A 7,876-nucleotide genomic window follows, 5' to 3' on the forward strand; every position below is an offset into this window, starting at 1 on the left:
AAACCGTATGCAAAGTGCATGGATCAAATAACGCTGCCACATCTCCGCTCGGCTGTTCTGCTAGTGCAGCCCAGTTTTGCTGCAACCACAGTTCGATACGATCGAGCAGTCACATTCACGTGAAAACGTTCCGAGAAAATGGAAATGTGGCATTCAGCAACACAAAGGTGACGTCGACATTTTTCAATGAACAATTTCCATGCAACGCGGAACCTGCTCGAAGCCCCTCCTTGAGTTAGTTTCAAGCCCCATTGGGTCCCGTACACTCGCGATTGACTCAACTCCATTCTCGCCGATCGCCACTCACCCACAATATGAAAGGAGGCAGACCTGGACACTCATTATTTTGCCCGCATTTTGCATTCTACTGTGGTACAAAAATGTGCAAATTATACTGCCTTCTTCAATACAGCCCCGTTGGTCTACAAGCATCTGGCAGGAGCAGCAGCAGAAGTCCTCCACTCTTGGCCATCGCCATCACATCCCATCTGTTAGCTCATGTTTCAATGTCACTCATCTCCATTCTGGTGCCCTCCACTCAATCAGTCCATCTTCTTCTCGGTCGTTCACTGCCTCTGTGTTGCCTTCCACTCGCCGTTGCCATTGCTTTTGTAGCACTGCCGTGTGCTGACATTCTTCTGACATTACCAAATCATTGCACGAACCCTCAAGTCATGTTATCATTCGTTACATGTTTAGGTTTTGCGAATGTCTTTATTTATTTTGTTAATCTAACCTTGCAACTCAACAGTATCCCAAAAGTACAATTCAGCAATTCGTACTATCAAGATATACAAAGAAGAAAGTCATTAAGGAGCTTTAAAATAACCTTATGTTTGGTACACATCTTATGTTAACTATACCTCATTGGTGTATTGCATTTCATGTTTCTGCTGTGTAATATGTGGGTAGTTAGTTTTGATTTAATGAAGTGCTGTAGGTTTGCTCATGAATTGTATATACATTGTTAACATGAACATGTTTTTTTTAGTTCAATAAAAAACATTCTCGCACACTTGATTCATGGATTGACTTTTAATAAATGCAGGTGTTTAATGTTAAGACGTTGTGTTGTAAATCAACAAACTAATTTTGAAAAACAATACCTAAATTAGAAAATTACCAATCCGTGCCCTTTGGTCAACACGCCCATATGTAAAGGCAGACTATTCTGAGTACATTATCAATGTTTTTTTCTACCTATACAAGCTTTTTAAGTTAAATTAAATGCCACCCCCGCAAATAAATTGCACGCAACACCAGAATATCACTTCGCACATTGTACACGCACATGCACCCACGCAGACTGGGGGTTAAACCGATATCACATGGAAAAAAATGGTAGGTTGGATGCACGCAGTGCCACACCACCACAAAGAAAAAGACCCCCAATGTAGCTTATCTAGACTGTTGGGGCAAGCGCTGTTAAGTGGTCACCGAGGAAGGGGAGCATTGCACACTTGGGAGTACTATGGCCATAACTATGCCCGACCCCTTTGTCTCCCCACTGTAGATGTTTGCATTCTGCACCAGGTACTCTTTTAATGTTGAGTTGACCTAGGGGAGGCCCAGGACTAGTTGAGATGTTTTCCACAGATGTTGGCCATAGCGAGGAATCGAACTGGGCTTGTGGGTTCATAGCGCAGTGCGATAACCACTCCGCCACCACTCCACCCACACACATGCATGCGTGCGTGTTTACATCATGCCCTATCTGGTGCAGGACAGGTGGAATCAAAAGTATGGGCTGGCTGTGTGAAAGTGCGATAATATTCCTACACACTCCAAATGCCTCAATCATCAATCACTCACCTAACTAACAGCATTCGCTCGTGGCAATATTGGAAACTGTGCCCCACATTAATCGCTTGCAAGCGTGTGTATACGGTATTAAACAATCAAATGCAAAAACAATTAAGCTGAAAATATGCCTTCGTCGCATATCTGTCCATCCACAGGAAAAATACAATTATTATATACACATCCAATCAGCCACAGATTTCTGGGAATGCATAATTTAAGCGGCATAGGTGCAACACAAGCAAAAGCTGGACAGTAAAATCAAATTGCTCAATGTTAAGGCACTGTAATTTCAACATGCGTTCTTGAATAGGTTTTACAATAAAGTGTTAGCGAATACGATGTTACTCGTCGTTTTGACATTTAAACATAATGTAATGAAAGTAAACATATTTAAACACACGCATATTGCTTAAGAATAAATAATTTTACATGACTGTATATATATACACACACAGACATATACTGTACATTGAATGGATATTATTACACAGTAGGAGCTAAACTGATATTTCATTTTTCTATTCTTTGGGTCTTTCGGTAAAGTCACGTAGATAGAATTTTTTTTTTAATTATGAATTTATATTTAGTAACTATTCTTATTCTTAAACGTCTGTTTATTTTCGTAGAATATCTGAAGGAAAATATTTTATTGCCAGATATTTGCAACGTGCAGTTGCACTTTCACTGAGTAATCACTCAATCGGCCAACTTCATCAGAGCTGAAGATGAGCACACAACATGTACCTTTACATCATAATACTTCACACTAAAATAGCAACACGCTGCTGTGGAGCACAATATTGGGAAATTATTATAAAAACAACGTATTCTATTCACTAAACATTCGTCCATGACGAAATTAACTAATTGCTGATTGGCAACCCCTTTGTGGATGTTCAGCAAAATAAGAAAAAACATCTTACCTGGTGAGGCCCATTGAGCTATATAGACCTTTTTCAGAAGCGACCTGGCCAAAAATGATAGCTCAACGAAGTGGCTTATCATGTGGATATGTATAGCAGCCAAATACTCTGGAAACGCGTATTGAATCTAAATGTGGAGTGAAAAACCGGAGGACGCAGAGACAAATCCACGCGACCACAGGGAGAACATGAAAACTCCAAATATACAGGCATCAGGGTCAGGATCAAACCCACAACCTCCTGCATACCAGGTGAGGGAGTTAACTTATCTCCACTGCTGCTACCATTCTATATTAAATACTGTCAAAAACAGCAAATTGCATTGGTTTGGCCATTTCATGAGGAGGGGGGGGGGTAGCCTTTCTAAAACAGTATGAAAAAGAAAGAGGGGGAGACAAACAAGAGCTGGTTCAGAGTAGGTCAGGCGGTGGAGCGGAGCAACACGACTCAATCCTTGGTCCTCGTTGATATATCCCTGCCCCTCCTGGTCCTTCTATTAAACATCGAATTTCATTTCGCTAAATGACATCCATCACCCCGGCATCTCTCACAGATGCCCTATCAAGTTATCCACTTGCTGACGAGTGCGAGCTTCCCGTTGAAGAAGCTGCTCAATTATATAACTCTGATCTATCAGAGATCTTGGTACATTTGGCTGCCCTCCATGGTGCACTGCGAAATTGAGGGCGCAAAAAAAATACCGTCCCCGTAAATTGGAACATGCTCGGACAAATTCCGGCCTCACTATTCATCGTGAAATGTTTAAAGAACAAACTTCGTACTCACCGTGACAACATTGCCTTGGATAAATCCTCATACATTGCTGGTCGCATTGAAAATAGCGATAACAATCCTCGGACTTGATGCACCTGTATTCGTCAATTTTGAATAAGGAACCAAAGGCAATCTCTCACTCCTGCACTGATTTCCGTACTATAATTCAACAGTTGTTTTCACGATAACATTCCGACTATCCGGTCCAAATTAATGCCTCTTCTCTCTGTTCCCTCTCTATCCTACTTGCCTCCAGCCCAATTCGAGGGCACATTGTTAACCGAGTTTCCCGCAATTACAACTGCGGAAATCATCTCTTTATTTGCTGCTTCTCGACGTTACCGGCCGTCCATTAGATCCCTACACTTCAAGGCTGTCCTGGGACCATTCCGTTATACAGTCTCCTCAACAGGTCCCTAAAAACCAGCACAGTTCCTGAGAGTTTTAAGACGGCTGCGGTCACCCCACTTAAAAAAAAAATAATCCGGGTCTTGATCCCGAGCTTCTAGAAGATGTTTGCCCTATAACATTCCATATTTGTCTAAAATTCTGAAACGAGCTGTGGTCACTCCTTTACATCACCACCTAGCCTCCAACCATCTATTTGACCATTTTCAATCGGGGTTCAGACCTGCGCATAGCACCGAGACTGCTCTGCTAAGGGTGGTCAATGGTTTACTTTTGTAGTGACATCAGGGATGTCACTGTATGGTGCCGGCCCGAAAGGGTCGTGCCGTTCGATGTTCCTACATCGTGGACAGCACCATGTTGGTGCCTGTGTGTAATACCAGCCCTAGCGGGGCTTGCCGAGCACTGGGATTGTGCAGGCACCATGCACAGTGTGTGGTGGGAGCTCCCCCGAGGGGGAGGGGGTGAGTGTCAGCCCAGGGGCAGGGTTGCCCCAGGCCATGGCACTCTGGTTGACCCCGTAGACACGTGATCCGGAATGTCCACACAGGGAGCCCCAGGTGGGGGGACGAGTGGGTGATCACGTGTCCGGAGAGAGCTCGTGCGAAGGATCGAGAGGAAATGAGAATGTTCAGGAAGGCGGGCGGGGCCGAGGGCGGAGCAGCCCCGACCGGAGAGGGATATAAGGCGGGTCCCTGAGAGGGACCGGGGTCGCTGCATTCTACAAGCTGGAAGCTCAACGTCTACAGGCTGGAAGCTCAACATCTACAAGTGGGAAGATCAACACCTTCAAGCTGGAAGCTCAACATCTACAAGTGGGAAGCTCAACATCTCAAGCTGGAAGCTCAACATCTACAAGCTGGAAGCTCAACATCTACAAGCGGGAAGCTCAACATCTCAAGCTGGAAGCTCAACATCTACAAGCGGGAAGCTCAACATCTACAAGCGGGAAGCTCAACATCTCAAGCTGGAAGCTCAACACCTACAAGCTGGAAGCTCAACATCTACAAGCGGGAAGCTCAACATCTCAAGCTGGAAGCTCAACATCTACAAGCTGGAAGCTCAACATCTACAAGCTGGAAGCTGAACATCTACAAGCGGGAAGCTCAACATCTCAAGCTGGAAGCTCAACATCTACAAGCTGGGAGCTCAACATCTACAAGCTGGAAGCTCAACATCTACAAGCTGGAAGCTCAACATCTACAAGCGGGAAGCTCAACATCTCAAGCTGGAAGCTCAACATCTACAAGCTGGAAGCTCAACATCTACAAGCGGGAAGCTCAACATCTCAAGCTGGAAGCTCAACAGCTACAAGCTGGAAGCTCAACAGCTACAAGCGGGAAGCTCAACATCTCAAGCTGGAAGCTCAACATCTACAAGCTGGAAGCTCAACATCTACAAGCTGGAAGCTCAACAGCTACAAGCTGGAAGCTCAACATCTCAAGCTGGAAGCTCAACATCTACAAGCGGGAAGCTCAACATCTCAAGCTGGAAGCTGAACATCTACAAGCTGGAAGCTCAACATCTACAAGCTGGAAGCTGAACATCTACAAGCTGGAAGCTCAACAGCTACAAGCTGGAAGCTCAACATCTACAAGCGGGAAGCTCAACATCTCAAGCTGGAAGCTCAACATCTACAAGCTGGAAGCTCAACATCTACAAGCTGGAAGCTCAACATCTACAAGCTGGAAGCTCAACATCTACAAGCTGGAAGCTCAACATCTACAAGCTGGAAGCTCAACAGCTACAAGCGGGAAGCTCAACATCTACAAGCGGGAAGCTCAACATCTCAAGCTGGAAGCTCAACATCTACAAGCTGGAAGCTCAACATCTACAAGCTGGAAGCTCAACATCTACAAGCTGGAAGCTCAACATCTACAAGCTGGAAGCTGAACATCTACAAGCTGGAAGCTCAACATCTACAAGCTGGAAGCTCAACATCTACAAGCTGGAAGCTGAACATCTACAAGCTGGAAGCTCAACATCTACAAGCTGGAAGCTCAACATCTACAAGCTGGAAGCTCAACATCTACAAGCGGGAAGCTGAACATCTACAAGCTGGAAGCTCAACATCTACAAGCTGGAAGCTCAACATCTACAAGCTGGAAGCTCAACATCTACAAGCTGGAAGCTCAACATCTACAAGCTGGAAGCTGAACATCTACAAGCTGGAAGCTCAACATCTACAAGCTGGAAGCTCAACATCTACAAGCTGGAAGCTGAACATCTACAAGCTGGAAGCTCAACATCTACAAGCTGGAAGCTCAACATCTACAAGCTGGAAGCTGAACATCTACAAGCTGGAAGCTCAACATCTACAAGCTGGAAGCTCAACATCTACAAGCTGGAAGCTCAACATCTACAAGCGGGAAGCTGAACATCTACAAGCTGGAAGCTGAACATCTACAAGCTGGAAGCTGAACATCTACAAGCTGGAAGCTCAACATCTACAAGCTGGAAGCTCAACATCTACAAGCTGGGAGCTCAACATCTACAAGCTGGAAGCTCAACATCTACAAGCGGGAAGCTGAACATCTACAAGCTGGAAGCTCAACATCTACAAGCTGGAAGCTGAACATCTACAAGCTGGAAGCTCAACATCTACAAGCTGGAAGCTCAACATCTACAAGCTGGAAGCTGAACATCTACAAGCTGGAAGCTCAACATCTACAAGCTGGAAGCTCAACATCTACAAGCTGGAAGCTCAACATCTACAAGCGGGAAGCTGAACATCTACAAGCTGGAAGCTCAACATCTACAAGCTGGAAGCTCAACATCTACAAGCTGGAAGCTGAACATCTACAAGCTGGAAGCTCAACATCTACAAGCTGGAAGCTGAACATCTACAAGCTGGAAGCTCAACATCTACAAGCTGGAAGCTCAACATCTACAAGCTGGAAGCTCAACATCTACAAGCTGGAAGCTCAACATCTACAAGCTGGAAGCTCAACATCTACAAGCTGGAAGCTGAACATCTACAAGCTGGAAGCTCAACATCTACAAGCTGGAAGCTGAACATCTACAAGCTGGAAGCTCAACATCTACAAGCTGGAAGCTCAACATCTACAAGCTGGAAGCTCAACATCTACAAGCGGGAAGCTCAACATCTCAAGCTGGAAGCTCAGCATCTACAAGCTGGAAGCTGAACATCTACAAGCTGGAAGCTCAACATCTACAAGCTGGAAGCTCAACATCTACAAGCTGGAAGCTCAACATCTACAAGCGGGAAGCTCAACATCTCAAGCTGGAAGCTCAACATCTCAAGCTGGAAGCTCAACATCTCAAGCTGGAAGCTCAACATCTACAAGCGGGAAGCTCAACATCTCAAGCTGGAAGCTCAACATCTACAAGCTGGAAGCTCAACATCTACAAGCGGGAAGCTCAACATCTACAAGCGGGAAGCTCAACATCTACAAGCTGGAAGCTCAACATCTACAAGTGGGAAGCTCAACATCTACAAGCTGGAAGCTCGTCGTCCTATGAGACAACCACGTGGTCGGAAGACCCGAGTGAGGGATCGACCCTTCATAGCAGTAACTCGCTGTAGTCTGGTAAAAGGGCAGTTACCCCTTTGTGTTATGGTGTTACGGTGTTACGAATAAAAGTGTTGCCTCTAAAAGGAACAACGTCTGTGACTCAGTTGCACCCACTACACTTATATCAGCAGATGAAGGCTTTGTCAATCTCCTCATTCTGCTGGATCTAAGCGTGGCATTTGACTCCATTGATTACGGGGATCTCCTTGAGCGACTGGAAGTTTCAATGGAGATCTCTGGCATAGCTTTGTTGTGGTTCCTCTCTTACTCAAAGAATCGTAGGTACTACGTCACAAAGGATACATTCAAATCACCAATTATACCGATTCTCTGTGGTGTTCCACAGCGATCTGTGCTTGGCCCATCAGTTTTTAGCATCTACATGGCACCATCTGGGCTTATCCTACCATTGCGATGCAGATGATACTCAAA

Source organism: Lampetra planeri, chromosome 3 (genome assembly GCF_965212315.1).
Source record: "Lampetra planeri chromosome 3, kcLamPlan1.2.h2, whole genome shotgun sequence".
In the NCBI taxonomy this organism is placed as follows: Eukaryota; Metazoa; Chordata; class Hyperoartia; order Petromyzontiformes; family Petromyzontidae; genus Lampetra; species Lampetra planeri.